Source organism: Puma concolor, unplaced genomic scaffold (assembly GCF_028749965.1).
Source record: "Puma concolor isolate L17-30 unplaced genomic scaffold, mPumCon1.1.hap2 unalloc_scaffold_24, whole genome shotgun sequence".
NCBI classification, from domain to species: Eukaryota; Metazoa; Chordata; class Mammalia; order Carnivora; family Felidae; genus Puma; species Puma concolor.
The window spans coordinates 290,961-308,969 of NW_028240230.1; the positions used below are offsets into that span (position 1 = coordinate 290,961).

An 18,009-nucleotide genomic window follows, 5' to 3' on the forward strand; every position below is an offset into this window, starting at 1 on the left:
GGATGGTCGCTCAGAATTCTTTTGTTTGCATATCAGCTCGGTGCGGTGCTCTGCACGCAGTGCCCCTTAATCAAAGTTGACTTTGCCAAATGAACTTCTTGCCGGTCACTCTGTGAGCTGGAACTATGGTATGTTTTTCTGAGTGATAATGCCCAATTAGGTCTACCCTTTCAGGCGGAAGGGTAAGAACGATTTGTATACAGAAGGCACTCAATAAACGCTTGTCGAATGAAGAGAAGCCTCTCTTTGATTCGTTCAAACACTGGAGTCTTGTGACCCACTGAGCATTAGCTGTATGCAGAACATTGTTGAAGATGCTTGTGAAAGTAAAGCTTGTGAAAAAGTGAAAAGCTGTGGTCCCCGCCTGCTTCTCGAAACGCTCCCGTGTTAGCAGGGGGCACTGAGAGCAGGTGCATGAAAAGTGATTCTGAACGTATGCAGCAAGGAAGAGGTGGTTGAACCTCTTCGTGGTGATTGAAAGAGGGGAGAATGACCGGGCATGGCAGAAGAATGTGCGATTGTCGGGAGGCGGGAAAGAAGGGATCTATGGCCAGTCCTGACTGCCTTCTGTATCCAGTCCGCTTCTGGTGTAAACTTAGAGCCCTGAGGCCAGTCTCAGTGTTTCTTCCCACAGGATGGTTAAGAGGGCCGGCTCTGCACTCAGTAGTGAGATACAGGCCCCGCTGGACTGAACAGCTCTGTGTGATCTTAGACCTCTCTGAGCTTCAGTTTCTTCACCTCTAAAATGGGGATAGTACAGTAACTGTGTTATAACGTTAGGATAAGGATTAAGTGAGCTTGGGGTAATGGGCATCAGGGTGGAAAGTACTTGATCGGTGTCAGTTTTTTTCTTCCTTCATTTCTTTACAGCCCTTTCTGGACCGCTGAGGAGAATTGTCCCATCCCGACTACCCATTAGGCCTTCGTCTCCTTTGTCCTTAGTCAGACTCCGTCTAAGTGCAGCGACAGCTGTAGATAAAACAGCTGCAGAACAAAAGCAAACCTGTAATACTGTGTTAAGGGAAAGCCAAGGAAAGGAACATTTGGAACAAGCTAAGTTAATAGGGGAGTAGTCAGAGAAAGCCTTCAGGAGAAGCCCAGCAAGACCTTGCAGGACTGATGTTCCTTCTTAAGTGGTGGTCATGGTGGAGAGGCAGGAATTCACAGGCCGTGTGCATCTGGCTGTCTCTCTGGCTTGGCCTTGGCCGACAGGCGGAGCAGTCAGACCCGCTGGGACCCCAGGAGCTGACCAGGCGGCAGAGCTAATCCTGTGCCTGCGTCTCTTTCACAGGACTCCGACACGACCATCCCAATGGATAGCTCGCTGCATTTCAACTCCTCCCTCCAGAAAATTCACCATGGCATGGACGACCTCACCGGAGGCGGGCACAGTATGCTGGACGGACTGAGGGCCCAGAGACTGACCTTGAAGGTGGGGGCTTTTCTGGGGGACAGGGAGGAGGCCCTTCGTTCTGGCCTCATCCACCAGTTGGGTACCCGCGTTGACGTCTTGGTTACGTATCCTCGCGTTTTGTTACTTTGGTGGTGAGACAGAGCCCTGAGTCTGGGGTCCTTTCTTTTGGAGCTGAAGTATGAGGAGTCCACAAGTGACCACCTTCCCTTCGCCCGCAGCTGCTACTTGTGCTTGCGACGAACCATAATTTGGCATCACTTGGTATCTGGGTCTTTTTCCGTTTACTGAACTTACCATGAAAGTGGCTGCTACGATAGGCACCACTGAGACCAAGAAATCCCACAACTGCCGAAATTACAGAATGCACGATTCTGAGAAGGCACACGTGGCCACACGTGGCCCCTCGCCCTCACGTGGTTTCCCGGAGAGCCCCTCCTGCCGACCACCTGATAGCCGAGACCTTTTGTGCTCTTTAAAAAAATTTTTTTTTTTCAACGTTTATTTATTTTTGGGACAGAGAGAGACAGAGCATGAACGGGGGAGGGGCAGAGAGAGAGGGAGACACAGAATCGGAAACAGGCTCCAGGCTCCGAGCCATCAGCCCAGAGCCTGACGCGGGGCTCGAACTCACGGACCGCGAGATCGTGACCTGGCTGAAGTCGGACGCTTAACCGACTGCGCCACCCAGGCGCCCCTACACCTCCTGGTTTCTAACGGTCTGGACTTAGGACAGGGCATGGCTGGGATGGGTCACCTCTGCTCCATGATGCTAGAGCCTCAGCCGGAAGATTCCACGGCCGGGGAGGAGAATCATCTGGAGATTCACTCCCATGTCTGGTGCTTGATGTCCGCTGCGCTCCTTAGCTGGGGCTGTCCACTGGAACGTCTACACAAGGCTTCCTCGCAGCCTCATGTTCCAAGAGTGAGTGGCCCGAGAGAGAGAGCCAGGTGGGAGCTGCATCCTTTCTGTGGCCAAGCCTTGGAAGTCACAGGACATCTTTCTGCAGTCTCAAGCCTCCCCCCCACTCCCCCACAGTGTGTCATCCATCAGCCACAGTGTGACGAAAGAGCAGGTGGGGTGGGATAAACCCATGGGTGTGGCCATCTGAGGGAAGCACAGTCGGCCACACTCCCCTTGAACAACGCGCCCATCTAGCTCACAACAGTAAAATACTCAAACTCTGTCGCCATAGGTACCAGGTAGCATCTACTCGCTGGGGGAAGCAATGGCACCGAATCCCTGGATGAGTCAGATTTGACCAGGTGCAGCTTGGGAGGAAGGTCTCCGAGGGAACAGTGTGAGCAAAGGGGTGTGCCCTAGTGGGGGCAGGGCTCGGGCTTGGGCTTGAAGGCCAGGTACGGGGTATCTGAAAGCAGGTTCATTACTCTCTGCCCTGCTCCGTTCCCCACCCCTCTGCACAGGAGAACGTCCCTCTGTGTGCTCAGACGCCCCTGAGCTCGGGGGCAGGATGGCCCTGAGCAGCAGAGGCTGGCAGGATGGGGGCCGCCCCGGCATCTTGCCTGTCTCAGACCCTGTGCGGCAGCCTGGGAAAGTCCTGGGCTTGTCTCTGGGCGCGGGGGTGGGGACGGGGGACGGGTACCCTGTGCCACGGCAGGTCAGTTCAGTGGGCTGACACTTGGGGCTGAGATGAAAACGTCGGGTTCCAAAGCCCAGAACAGAGGGAAAGTGGAGCTGGAAGGGGTCCCTAGGGACCACCACGGCTGACCTCAGGGAAAGTGACTTGCCAGGGATCATTCAGCCAGTCGGTAATGGTCGGTCTGGAATCAGAGTGGAGGTCACCTACTCCCGGGCCAGTGTCCCGCCATTCCTGCTGCCTGTGGGCCACCTCCCCGGGCCATCTTGGCCTGGTGCTAGTTTGTGGCCCTCAGCCCAACTACAATCCCCTGGCCTGGCACTGTCCCATATTCTCGCCAGGCACAGCTAACTGGGGTGGCAGGAGCCATACCAAAGGCTTTTCGGATTTGAGGGCCTCTCCCGAGCCCCTCAGATACTGACGTGAACTGGCACACACATTGCCGGCTTGTGATGTCCCGTAGGGGACGCAGACGGCGGTGGACAGAGCCCATGACCACGGCTGGAATGGTGGGTTCCAGAGCGAAGCCTGGCGGTGGGTGTCATTCTCCCCGTTACCCACTGAACTATATCTCATCCATCCAGAGTCAGTTTCTATGGCAACAGCAGAGTCCTTACCCATCATTTTCATCTGTAAAGATCCACCCCAGCTGCCTGAGGCCGGGCTCCTTGCCCAGCTGCACACCGGGCCCAGCTCCGCATCCCAGGTGTAATGGTGAATCGGCAGCCTGCCAGCCGGGACCTCCTGGGAGGTGCCTGGTAACCGGCATAGCCCTTGAAAATGACCGCATAATCACTTCTTAACCGGGTTAGGAACTTGCTTCCAGTGGCCCCCTCTTGCTTCTGCGTCAGTCACCTCCCTCTTCTCCTCTGGAGCTTACCATCGAAGACCTCCATTCCCTTCTGCCCAGCCTCCAGAGCAAGATAATGCTAATCGAGGCTGCTCCGAAGCCAGCCGCTAACCTGCTAACCCCGGGGAGAGGGGAGCCTCCAGTCTTTGCCCCCCGGGTACGCTCAGGGATGAAACCCCGCCTCCGTGGCCCCAGGGCCAGAGAGCACTCTGTGTGTGGTCCACGCACCCCACCCGCCAGCCCTGTTGTCAGCCTTGGCGGGGGCGCTTCCCCCTCTAACCACCACCACCTTGACAACCCAGTTCCAAGCCCACGCCCGCCAGGAAGTCTTCCTTTCTACACCGCTTTCCTCTGCATCCTCTCTGCATGCCTGTATTTGGTTTCTGCAACATAGCTCGGGGCGCCTGGGTGGTTCAGTCCGTTGAGCGTCCGACTTTGGCTCAGGTCATGATCTCACGGTCTGTGAGTTCGAGCCCCGCGTGGGGCTCTGTGCCGGCCGCTCAGAGCCTGGAGCCTGTTTCGGATTCTGTGTCTCCCTCTCTCTCTGCCCCTCCCCTGCTCATGCTCGCTCGCTCGCTCTCTCTCTCTCTCTCTCTCTCTCTCTCTGTCAAAAATAAATAAACATAAAAAAAAAATAAAATCCTAACAGCTTCAGGATCTTTCTGACCTTGAAGAAAGGGCAAATGAAGATACTGTGCCACCACTTCAGAAGCAGAGCCTGAAATTCTTCTGTGCTTTAGAGGTGGTGTTGCCATCCTATGAGTGCCGGAGTCCCGGAGCTGGCATGGCCGAGGAGCCTTTGGATAACCTGGAGGAAGGCCCGTTTACGGTGGGGGTGGGGGTGGAGGGGAGGCAGAATCCCTCTTTCTCTCTAAAAACTCATCTTTTCAGATTCATCATCCAGCCCTCCCCCTTGCTAAGCTCCTAAAGCCCTAGGCAGAGTTTTTCTGGCCTACGGTACAGGCTTTTATCTCAGGCAATACCTGAAAGAACCTTTAACTTTAAAATTCTAAAGCTGACTTTCTGCCAAGAAGTTTAGGAGGAGGGAAGTAATGTTTTTCCCATTTTTGGTTAAGAATTCGCCTTGTGCTAAAATAGTCCTTCAAATACATATCTCTTGCAGCCTGCAGTGATCCCAGCAAAGTGATCATCTAAAGACTTAAATAAACTCTTGTGTGAATGTTGAGTCCTTTGCCTCCTATCAAAGGGCTGGAGTGTAAAGAGTCAAATACAGATGCCTAGAAAAGGTATTCCCATTGGTACTGTGTTTTCTCCCAGTGCCTACAGCACTTAGGCTTAGGGTTTTCCGGGAGGGGCAGGGCTGTTAGCAAGGCTAAGGGAGTAAGGCTCCCTTGGGTGATGCCCAGGAAGAGACCAGGCGGTCATGTGCACTACCACCGAACCTTTCTCCCCATGTGACTCCAGCCCTTGATGCACAGGAGAGTAGGGTCTGCAGTAGGGTCTGAAACTAGAGTTTCCGCCTGTCCATTTGAAATCTACGAGCGATGTGAGATCTGTGCCACTTTCTTGGCTTGAGTCTCCCTTTTGGTACTTCCAAAACTTCTGGAGTAGATCAGGGCAGTCAAAATGTGCCCTGCCAGGATATACCTACAGCAGAGTCATTCAGCCTTGTGTTGTGCCTGCCCTTACTTGCTAAGATAATGAACGACGAATCATGGATGTATTTTCACCTTTACACATATAACCCCCAAATCAGTTATCATTCAGATAGGCATGTTAAATCCATTTGTTTTGGTTGGATGCAGGGCCATTATCATTTCTTATGAAAAGGCGGACAGTCCAGAAGCTTGCTATTCAGAAGGCTGTGTCAGATGCATTCCAGAAACTGTTGATTGTGATTTTAGGTAAGACTTACTTGATTGTCCTTGCAGTATATCAGTTTCAACGAGCAAATAAACTCATTTTGAAAAGTTAATTGGATGAAAACACTTCATATTCTTTTATTCACCAAATGCTTTCAAAGCAGTAGTCTCAAACTTGTTCTTTGTGGCATTTGTGAGAAAAATGACCACAAATATTTTTGTCCCCAGTATATAGATATACAGTGATTTACCTCTGTCCACACAGAAAGTGTTTGACCCAGTCTTCTTTCTTGATTGTTTGCTCATAACACAGAATGCTATTGTGAGTATAAGCTTTGGGGGCACGTGTGTGGCTCAATCAGTTAAGCGTCCAATTGTTGATTTCAGCTCAGGTCGTGATCTCACGATTTGTGAGATTGAGCCCCATGTTGGGCTCTGTGCTGACAGCGTGGAGCTTGCTTGGGATTCTTTCCCTACCTCTCTCTCTGCCTCTCCCTGACTCTCACATGCCATGTGCTCTCTCTCTCAAAACAAAAAAAAACAAAAAAAACAAAACAAAAAAAAAAACTTTGAAGCTATGGACGTCTGGTGTTGAATCTTAGCTCTGTCTCCTAGATTTCTTATGCAATTTTAGGTTTTATAGTCAGATTTGAAGTATTTAATCTCTCTACGCTGCAATTTCTCTATCTGCCAAGTAAAGGTAGTAATTCAACTTACCTCATGGGGGATGAATTGTAAGAGCAAATGAGATGATGGAAAAGTTTAAAACTATCCCTGAAACATGGTAAGCAGAGAAAATATGTTAACTTGTTATCATCGTCTTCCTGTTGGAGAATTTATTAGATTATGTTTTTGGAATCCATTCAGCTTCAGTTTTTGTTTTTGGCACTGACCTATTGGGTGAATATGATTCTTATATTAGGGTCAGCTATATTTTTGTGAACCTTGAAAGTGGTCAGGCTATTGAATAGCATCGATTGTGTTCTCTATTGCGTTCTACAATGGTGTGAATGTTACAGGCTGTGCTCCAAGGGAACTTTATAATTAGTAATGAGTCCCCAGACAATCGCCCCCCCCCCACCCCGCCCTCGCCGCTTCACAGTCTTGCAGGCTTAGAGACTAAGAAAGCCTAGCTAAGTTTCAGAGGCCTTATTTGCCCATAAGAGTTGACCCTGGATTGGTCTCAGGCTTCCAGCCTGGACAGCTCTTGCAGTGAAAGTTGACTTCCCTGGTCATCAGGTAGAATCTCCATTAGCTGTCAATTCTGAGTAACAACCTTTAAGAACCAAACTAAACCTTTGGGTTGCTGACCTCTCCCTAACATGCTCTGGTATCCCTTGTACACGATCAAAATGTTGTAGCTGTACTTTGCCTTAAGGGGAATTGTATTGTCTATAAGGGACATGGGCCAGTTTCTGCCAATAAACTGTCCAAGCGCATTCTCTCCCTCCCCCTCCCCCTCCCCCTCCCCCTCTCTCCAAAGCATTGTTCATTGTATCTGGTGGGATTTTGTTTCCGGGGAGTAGACACTGGCCTTGTTTCTAATATGAAGTATCAGCTATAGTCCATGGTCTCTATTCCAGAACTCACACTGACCTCTACCTAATGCCTTACTGTCTAGTCATCTGATTTTGAACATTGTTGTTTCCATAGTTTTAACTTCCTGTGTCATTATTCGTTAGTTCCTATCTCTTAAGATGATAGCGTTTTTGAACCACACAGTCGTTAACTTCATGTGTATTTTTTCACACATAGTTATGATTAAAAACTGAAGTGTGAGATGAGAAAACTTCTAGGAAAATGCTTTTATTTTCTGCTTTTATAAATAAAAAGAATGTCTAGTTATTGGGTGCTATCATTGGATACAGCTAGTTTTAGAACAAGGAAAATTCTGAATTGATCTTGTTAACTTTATTGATTTTTTAAATGTTTATTTTTGAGAGAGTAAGCAGGGGAGAGGCAGAGAGAGGGGGACAGAGGATCTGAAGTGTGCTCTGGTGCTTACAGCAGAGACCCCGGTATGGGGCTTGAACTCATGAAGCATGAGATCATGACCTAAGCTGAAGTCAGACGCTTAACTGACTGAGCCATCCAGGCGCCCTCTTTTTTTTTTTTTTTTTTTTTTTTTTCCAATCCTTATTCACTTTATTTCGGAAAGTGGTAAAATAGCTGTGGAATACAGACCCTGTGAAGAGATCACAGATGCCAGTACTGAAGACGAGCTACAGGATTTAATTCAAGTATGTGGAGATTAAAGTTCAGGGGTGACATAGCCACTGTAGCCATAATGTAAAGCAACCAGCAGAATTTGGAAGACTTTGGCATTAGCTCTTTGGGAAATGTGAAACTCAGAAACTGCTTTTGACTGCAGGGGATTTCTGGGGCTTTTCCTGAAGTCCTGATCCTTGGCTCTGACCCCTTATTTGAAATTTGGAGTGCAAATTTCATCAGAGCACTCCCACAGTTGTGGACATAGGAGAGGACACAAGCCTTTTAGAGCTCCCCTCAAACAGAATCTCAAGGATTTGGGAACAGAGTAACTATGGCCTTAAAAGTGATTATACTACAGCGTTTGAAACCATTATGTCATTCAAATAGGATGTGTCACCCAGATGTTGGCATCTCATATATATCTTGCATGAATATCTTGCTGAAGAACTTTTCTGTAAATCACTCACGTGGATGCCCTGAATTAGGGATTAAGTTGCCAAAATAATTTCTTTTTTTTTTTTAATATATGAAATTTATTGTCAAATTGGTTTCCATACAACACCCAGTGCTCATTCCAAAAGGTGCCCTCCTCAATACCCATCACCCACCCTCCCCTCCCTCCCACCCCCCATCAACCCTCAGTTTGTTCTCAGTTTTTAACAGTCTCTTATGCTTTGGCTCTCTCCCACTCTAACCTCTTTTTTTTTTTTTTTCCTTCCCCTCCCCCATGGGTTTCTGTTAAGTTTCTCAGGATCCACATAAGAGTGAAATCATATGGTATCTGTCTTTCTCTGTATGGCTTATTTCACTTAGCATCACACTCTCCAGTTCCATCCACGTTGCTACAAAAGGCCATATTTCATTTTTTCTCATTGCCACGTAGTATTCCATTGTGTATATAAACCACAATTTCTTTATCCATTCATCAGTTGATGGACATTTAGGCTCTTTCCATCATTTGGCTATTGTTGAGAGTGCTGCTATAAACATTGGGGTACAAGTGCCCCTATGCATCAGTACTCCTGTATCCCTTGGATAAATTCCTAGCAGTGCTATTGCTGGGTCATAGGGTAGGTCTATTTTTAATTTTCTGAGGAACCTCCACACTGCTTTCCAGAGCGGCTGCACCAATTTGCATTCCCACCAACAGTGCAAGAGGGTTCCCGTTTCTCCACATCCTCTCCAGCATCTATAGTCTCCTGATTTGTTCATTTTGGCCACTCTGACTGGCGTGAGGTGATATCTGAGTGTGGTTTTGATTTGTATTTCCCTGATAAGGAGCGACGTTGAACATCTTTTCATGTGCCTGTTGGCCATCCGGATGTCTTCTTTAGAGAAGTGTCTATTCATGTTTTCTGCCCATTTCTTCACTGGGTTATTTGCTTTTTGGGTGTGGAGTTTGGTGAGCTCTTTATAGATTTTGGATACTAGCCCTTTGTCCGATATGTCATTTGCAAATATCTTTTCCCATTCCGTTGGTTGCCTTTTAGTTTTGTTGGTTGTTTCCTTTGCTGTGCAGAAGCTTTTTATCTTCATAAGGTCCCAGTAATTCACTTTTGCTTTTAATTCCCTTGCCTTTGGGGATGTGTCGAGTAAGAGATTGCTACGGCTGAGGTCAGAGAGGTCTTTTCCTGCTTTCTCCTCTAAGGTTTTGATGGTTTCCTGTCTCCCATTCAGGTCCTTTATCCATTTTGAGTTTATTTTTGTGAATGGTGTGAGAAAGTGGTCTAGTTTCAACCTTCTGCATGTTGCTGTCCAGTTCTCCCAGCACCATTTGTTAAAGAGACTGTCTTTTTTCCATTGGGTGTTCTTTCCTGCTTTGTCAAAGATGAGTTGGCCATACAAAGATTACAGCTTTGTAGTAGAGGCTAAAGTCTGGGATTATGATGCCTCCTGCTTTGGTCTTCTTCTTCAAAATTACTTTGGCTATTTGGGGCCTTTTGTGGTTCCATATGAATTTTAGGATTGCTTGTTCTAGTTTCGAGAAGAATGCTGGTGCAATTTTGATTGGGATTGCATTGAATGTGTAGATAGCTTTGGGTAGTATGGACATTTTGACAATATCCTTCCAATCCATGAGCAGGGAATGTCTTTCCATTTCTTTAAATCTTCTTCAATTACCTTCATAAGTTTCCTATAGTTTTCAGCATACAGATCTTTTACATCTTTGGTTAGATTTATTCCTAGGTATTTTATGCTTCTTGGTGCAGTTGTGAATGGGATCAGTTTCTTTATTTGTCTCTCTGTTGCTTCATTGTTAGTGTATAAGAATGCAACTGATTTCTTGATTTCTGATACATTGATTTTGTATCCTGCAACTTTGCTGAATTCATGTATCAGTTCTAGGAGACTTTTGGTGGAGTCTATCGGATTTTCTTTTGGCTTCCAGTAGCATGATAAATAGTTCTCCATCCCCTCACTCTCAATCTAAAGGTGTCCTCAGGTCTAAAATGAGTCTCTTGTAGACAGCAAATAGATGGGTCTTGTTTTTTTATCCATTCTGATACCCTATGTCTTTTGGTTGGCGCATTTAATCCATTTACATTCAGTGTTATTATAGAAAGATACGGGTTTAGAGTCATTGTGATGTCTGTATGTTTTATGCTTGTAGCGATGTCTCTGGTACTTTGTCTCACAGGGTCCCCCTTAGGATCTCTTGTAGGGCTGGTTTAGTGGTGACAAATTCCTTCAGTTTTTGTTTGTTTGGGAAGACCTTTATCTCTCCTTCTATTCTAAATGACAGACTTGCTGGATAAAGGATTCTCGGCTGCATACTTTTTCTGTTTAGCACACTGAAGATCTCGTGCCAATTCTTTCTGGCCTGCCAAGTTTCAAAAGAGAGATCAGTCACGAGTCTTATAGGTCTCCCTTTATATGTGAGGGCACGTATATGTGAAAGGCTGCTTTCAGAATTTTCTCTTTATCCTTGTATTTTGCCAGTTTCACTATGATATGTCGTGCAGAAGATGGATTCAAGTTACGTCTGACGGGAGATCTCTGTGCCTCTTGGATTTCAATGCCTTTTTCCTTCCCCAGTGCAGGGAAGTTCTCAGCTATAATTTCTTCAAGTACCCTTTCAGCACCTTTCCCTCTCTCTTCCTCCTCTGAGATACCAATTATGCGTATATTATTTCTTTTTAGTGTATCGCTCAGTTCTCTAATTTTCCCCTCATACTCCTGGATTTTTTTATCTCTCTTTCTCTCAGCTTCCTCTTTTTCCATAACTTTATCTTCTAGTTCACCTATTCTCTCCTCTGCCTCTTCAATCCGAGCTGTCGTCGTTTCCATTTTGTTTTGCATTTCGTTTAAAGCGCTTTTCAGCTCCTCGTGACTGTTCCTTAGTCCCTTGATCTCTGTAGCAAGAGATTCTCTGCTGTCCTCTATACTGTTTGCAAGCCCAGCGATTAATTTTATGACTATTATTCTAAATTCACTTTCTGTTATATTATTTAAATCCTTTTTGATCAGTTCATTAGCTGTTGTTATTTCCTGGAGATGCTTCTGAGGGGAATTCTTCCGCTTGGTCATTTTGGGTAGTCCCTGGAGTGGTGAGGACCTGCAGGGCACTTCCCCTGTGCTGTGGTGTATAACTGGAGTTGGTGGGCGGGGCCGCAGTCCGACCTGATGTCTGCCCCCAGCCCACCGCTGGGGCCACAGTCAGACTGGTGTGTGCCTTCTCTTCCCCTCCTAGGGGCGGGATTCACTGTAGGGTGCGTGGCCCATCTGGGGTACTTGCACACTGCCAGGCTTGTGATGCTGGGGATCTGGCGTATTAGCTGGGGTGGGTAGGTAAGGTGCACGGGGGCAGGAGGGGCAGGCTTAGCTCGCTTCTCCTTAGGTGATCCACTTCAGGAGGGGCCCCTCTTCCGTGGGCCTCTCGTCTGCGCTTGGCTCTGGAGACTCCGTTCTGCTATTCCTCTGGCGGTTTTCTGTTTATTTAGGCAGGTGTAGTTGGGATCTAAGTGATTAGGTCCCAAGTTTAAACGTCCAATCTTTCCAAAAAATTGGAAACTGCCCAACAGCAGGAGAAGAGCTTAGACGAGGTTGAGAGTGTGGGGAAAAAGTTCCTGAGAGTGAACAAGGTCATCAAGGGCCCAAAGGGCATACGGAAAAGGCACTTAAAAGAACTGAGACGTCAGAACATCCAGAGGAAACAGAACGCCCAGCCGTCTGTGGAGAACATGGCCAAGGAAAGAAGGCTCAGGAGACCATCCCCAGGGGAGCTTCACGCGGCGCACAGGCCCAGCAAATTAGTGGGCAGCTCCTTCAATACAGAAACTTCCTTCATAGATGAGCACAAGGCAGCGGTCTCTTCTTTCATGAAGCAATACTCCTTGGACAGGCCTTCTGCCACCCCCGCTCCCAAGGAAAGAAGGCTCAGGAGACCATTCCCAGGGGAGCTTCACGTGGCACACAGGCCCAGCAAATTAGGGGGAAGCTCCTTCAATACAGAGTCGTTAAAGAATAGTTAACTTTCATCCTATCTCTGTTTTCTAAAAAAATTTTTCTTTCCCCTTTTTTTTTTAGCTCACAAAAGAAGTTCCAGGCTATGGCTATAACAACAAACTCATCTTGGCAATATCTGTGACTGGTAGTAGTTTGTGACGGTTTTGATCATAGTTTTCTGTCTCATTGAGGTAAGGAGAACAATTAATTCAGATTCCCAGACTATATTCCTTCTTTATAATAGATTCAGAACCCACAAACTGAAAATCAAAGCCACTCCCACCTATCACGACCTGATATCCCTCTTCAGTCTGGAGGAAGGAGATAGGCTTTGTCCTTTCATTGCAAAGTATATTCCAGGGATTTTAAAAGGAACCCCACTGCCGGGAGACATCTGTGGATTGTAACCAAGATAACAAGCCATTAGCTTGTTCTGAGACATTAGGTCTAAGAAGGCCACAGTTGACACGATAGTAAAATTTCTTCAACTCAAAAAAATTATGTCGATTCGATGCACTCACCAGTCATCCTCCTCCTACCACTGATTTCTTTCCTCGTTGGCTAAAATGGTGAGAGAGAAATAGTCTTCACCTTCATGGAGCTATCAGTCATCTCGGAAGAAAGGGCATGGCTTAGAGATAAAAGTGTCATCTTGTTGATTAATTAGATGTACCTACAGCTCTCTCCTCCACTTCGCAAGGCATTGTGTAGACAGGTTCAGTTAAAACCCTGCAGCTAAAATCCTGCATCAGGCTACTCAAAGCTTGTCATAATTACAGTTGCCTATTCCTGGAGCTTGCCTGTTTACCTTTTATTCAATTATGTATGAATTGAATATATATTCAATATATTTATTCAAATATACATCCTACTCTTGTCCTTGACTTTAAAACAGTGCTGCTGTTTAGGTTTCTGGTAGACACTTTTCTTTTCCTCCTCCCAAGAATTTTTATTAGGAATTATCTGTTGAATGTTATCTGAGACAGTCAGTAAAATGTATTACCAGCTGCACACAAGTTAGGTGTTATTGAAGAGTCAAAGGACTATTAAACAAATTCCTGTCCTAGGAAAAGTTATCATCTCACTGGGTAGAGAAGACCTAAAATGCAAAGGAATGAATAAAGATTTGGAGGGAGTGGTTATTGTGATGGGTAACTGTGATCATGTTCTCTTCCAAAACAGATTCGTTCTCATAGAGCAGCAGCCAAGGAAGGTAAAGAAGGAAGCTCAAGGTAAATATTAGTCTGGCAATCGTTAAAGTAGAATTTTAGAACTAGATTTTCAAACTCATCTATTTCAATCCCCTTGTTTTACAGCCAGGAAATCACCAAAGGCAGAAAGAATACATATTTGGCCTAATGCTTTGCCTGGATCCCGCAAAGTTAGCTGCCCAGCCAAACCCGAGTTAGAATGGGGCTGGCACAGAGCACCTGCTCACTAGACCTTTAAAGAAAGATCGTGGGGGGACGGGGGTGGAAATGTTCAGACCCGTTGCTCTTGGCGGTGGGCATCGGGCCTGGCCACAGACCTTCTCAGAGGCTCTGGAGAAGGGATAGGGAGGGCCAAAAGTCGTGGGGTGAAGGGGCTAGTCTTCAAGCATGATGGAAGGTGGAATACATGAGTCCGTCCTATAGAGTGGGGGGGAGACTTCCTTCTTCCTCCTTCTGGTTTTCGAGGCCCCGCTCTCCATTCCCTTTATCCAGACCCAATAGAATTTGAACTGGGAGAGACCTTAGATAATCATTTATCTCTTCCTTTTATAATAATGAGATGGAGAAGGAGAAAAGGAAGATGTCTTGCCGGACGGTTGTATCACTAGTACCACTAGAACCAGAAAGAAGATGGTTCCTTTCCAGTTGGGCATGTCTCTGACTACACTGTTCTTGGGCTGTGAACTGCATTTTATGTCACAACTCAGTGCACACATACCGTATAGACATAAGTCCCTTCTAAAACAAACTTACCATACACTCTGATTCTTTCTGTTCTGTTTGAGTTTATTATTTATTTGGGGGGGGGGGTGGAGCAGAGAGGGAGAGAGAGAGAGAGAGAGAGAGAGAGAGAGAATCCCAAGCAGGTTCTACACTATCAGCACAGAGCCAGACACAGGGCTCAATGTCACAATCTGTGAGATCATCACTTGAGGCAAAATCAAGACTTGGGCTGCTCACCTGACTGAGCCACCCAGGTACCCCCTATTCCGTTTGTATGCAAAAAGAGTATTTTGTGTTTTAGCGCTAGCCGTGTGTTTTAAGGTGATTTCACGACCCACTCCCTCATCTGCCTGCAGTGTGACAGTCAGTGAGCTAGATAACTGCTGGTTGGACTCAGGCATTCACTCGGTGCGATTCATCTCGTAAGGTAAAGCAGCTAGGAAAATGGAAAACCTCCCCACCCGCCAGCAAATGATGCCTGGGAGGCTAAGCCTGGCGGGGACGGATGTAAAATGCTTCTGGAGAGAGTTAGGTGCTTCTGCCGTGTGGTCACCCAGTTTGTTGACTGCACAAGGGCACTTGGCCAAGGGCCAGAAGGGGAGCAGGGTGAAAATCCTGCCTATACTTCATGTCAAGTTACATACAAAGGTCTCCCAGGGACACTGTGGGGCCATTATGGACAGACACAGGACAATTCTGAAAGCCCAGCATGTATGGAATTATTTCTGAGATCCCAGGTCTGTGTTGATTTTGCTTGCTAATAAGACTGGAGAAATACATTGTGAGAGGCATGGAAAATGGTACGAATCACTAATTGTCTGTGTGTGTGTTTCCTTCAAGGGGCTGCTTTGGATCTGGGCTGCATAACAGATGCTCAAAGGAAAGTGACATTCAGGTAAATCTGAGGAGGATAAAGTACCGTGGCTGGAGAAGGCAGGGGAAACGGACCTAACATTGTCCTTTCTGTTTTCTAGGAGGGCTTTTTCTGGAGAAGGCGGCCACTTTGGCTTAGGGACATGTACAGACCTCTCAATGCCACACGCAATAAAAACATGGCACAGAAGCTACACAAGGATTCTTCTCAGGAAGAAGAGATTTTCCACATGGAACTAGGGTACGTGATTGGGGAAGATTTTCTCTAAAATGGGGAAATTATGAAGAGTCGAATTGTTCCTTTCGACAGTCAAAGCCTTGGCATTCTTCTCCTTTTCCCAGGGAGGCTGGCAAAGCCACAGCAGAGAAGGCCACAGATTCCACTACTGAAGAGCTGGGTGACGAGAGTGAGACACTGTGTGAGGTTGTCACAGAGTGAACGCCGTCCTGCCTCAGGCCACCTACAAAGTTTACTTTCCGATACTGGCTTCTCAGCATTGCTTGTAAAATACTTGTTTTTCTCATATTGAAATGTAGAAATCCATGACCAGTTCTAGCCACGTGGTAAGGAACTAAAACGTAAACAGTTCAGAATTTATCTACAGACAACAGGGGCCACGGGCGAGAGAAGCAGGACTGAAGCCAGAGTCCCTCGTGGTAGCCAGGATTTCTGCAAGACACAAATGGGCAAAGTAGGGTGAATGGGGCGTCTTTCCCTCATTTCCCTGATACAGTCAGTCTCTGGAAACCGGACAACGTATCTTCAAGGGGCTTAGACTATTAAGTTCATTCACAGCTTATTCTGGTGCTCTCTCCCCTGGCTCACCAAATACCAGTTATTCACAACGCGCACAACAGCAGAGCTGTTAACTTATGACCTCCCAGACGCTAAGTCGCGCTTGTTGTCGGAACACAGTCCGTCAGGCCCCTCAGCTTTTGCCAGCCACACTCGGGGGCTCTGCTTGGCCGGCCAGCCGCCCCTCCGCCCCGGCTCCCTCCCGCCAGTCCGTGGAGCGCGCACCGCCTCGCAGTCCTTCCTACCCTCTTCCGTGGGCCTCTCGTCTGCGCTTGGCTCCGGAGACTCCGTTCTGCTAATCCTCTGGCGGTTTTCTGGGTTATTTAGGCAGGTGTGGGTGGAATCTAAGTGATCAGCAGGACGCGCGGTGAGCCCAGCGTCCTCCTACGCCGCCATCTTCCCTCTCTCCTCGCCAATATAATTTCTAAAAGAAAATACTCCAGAGTAATTAACAGGCATTATCTACCCAAGGAATGGAACAAATAGGAGGTTCAGGTTCTAAGGAGCTGCCTTGTTTGTGCCATTGGCCCCACGCTAGCTCTTTATTAATTGCACCACCTGGGATGCTGATAGCTGCAGAAAGTAGAAAGTTGGCATTTACTGCATTGGAATATTCCCCACAGGGTTGCCAGTGATTCTCTTATTTATTCCGTTCATTCCTTTCCTACCTATTCAAGGATCTGAACTGTGTTTCTTCACAGAAATTTCCAAGGAAACTCTATTTCTTACATTGATGAAAATGTATGGAAGGGATACCGTTGGGCTGAGAAACTGTGAGTATATTCTCTCCAAATACGAATACAAAAAAAAAAAAAAACAAAAAAACAAAAACAAAAACAAAAAAACTAACTGCATTCTAAGGTCCTTCTTGGTCCAGAACTTTGAAGTCAGTAGCTCTGAGGAAAGGTGTTTCCCCTTCCATATCCCAACTCAACCTCTACTGATTGCAATTCTGTGTTAATTTTTTTTTTAACGTTTATTTATTTTTGAAACAGAGAGAGACAGAGCATGAACGGGGGAGGGTCAGAGAGAGGGAGACACAGAATCTGAAACAGGCTCCAGGCTCTGAGCTGTCAGCACAGAGCCCGACGCAGGGCTCGAACTCACGGACTGCGAGATCATGACCTGAGCTGAAGTCGGCCGCTTAACCGACTGAGCCACCCAGGCGCCCCATCTGTGTTTATTTTAAAAATTAAATTTGGCAGGTTCCCTTTAAAATTAGAATCAATTTCAACTTATTTTCCATTATACAAGGAATACATGATTATAGTCTCAATATATAAAAATGAAATAACGGGGGGCCTGGGGGGCTTATTCGTTTAAGTGTCCAACTTCGGCTCAGGTCATAATCTCAACGGTTCGTGGGTTCAAGCCCCACGTTGGGCTCTGTGTTGACAGCTCAGAGCCTGGAGCCTGCTTCGGATTCTGTCTCCCTCTCTCTCTGCCCCTCCCCTGCTCATTCATTCCCTCTCTCTCTGTCTCAAAAATAAGTAAACATTAAAAAAAATTTTTTTTGATGAAATAACAGATATAGTGAACACCTGCCTTATGTTCTAATCCCCCCACTGCTGGGATAGCCACTACTCTGGATTTAGTATATATCCTTCCAGACCTTTTTCCATGCATTTGCCTACATACATATTTCCAGCAAAATAGGTTTGTTGTGTGATTTTCTTATCTTTTTTTTACAGAAATTGTAACATCCTACAACTCGATTCTTTTGCTTCGTGGTATGTCTTAGACTTTTTTTCTTCCAGTACATAGAGGGTTACCCCATCCATGCAAGCTGCTGCATAATATTCCATAGTATGAGTGTATTACGATTTAATAATTCCCCTCTTGATGGATGTTTAGGCTGTGTCCAGTTTTCTTATTACATGCATTGCTGCATGGACCACCTCATACATGCATCTTTGTGTACGTGGGTGGGTATTTCTGTAGAATAGATCCCTGGAAATGGAATTGTTGGGATGAAGACGATGTCGATATATACAATTTTAATTGCCCTCAAAAAAGTTGTGCCAATTTACACACCAATCCATACACCATGACAGCATTCATTTCCTC

The 18,009-nt window shown here is 46.6% G+C and overlaps 1 pseudogene; it reads left to right on the top strand.

Annotated features, from left to right (window-relative positions):
* LOC147571497 (pleckstrin homology domain-containing family M member 1-like) overlaps positions 1 to 15,672 on the top strand; it is a 56,627-nt pseudogene extending 40,955 nt beyond the window's left edge.
* Positions 15,673 to 18,009: the final 2,337 nt, after the last annotated feature.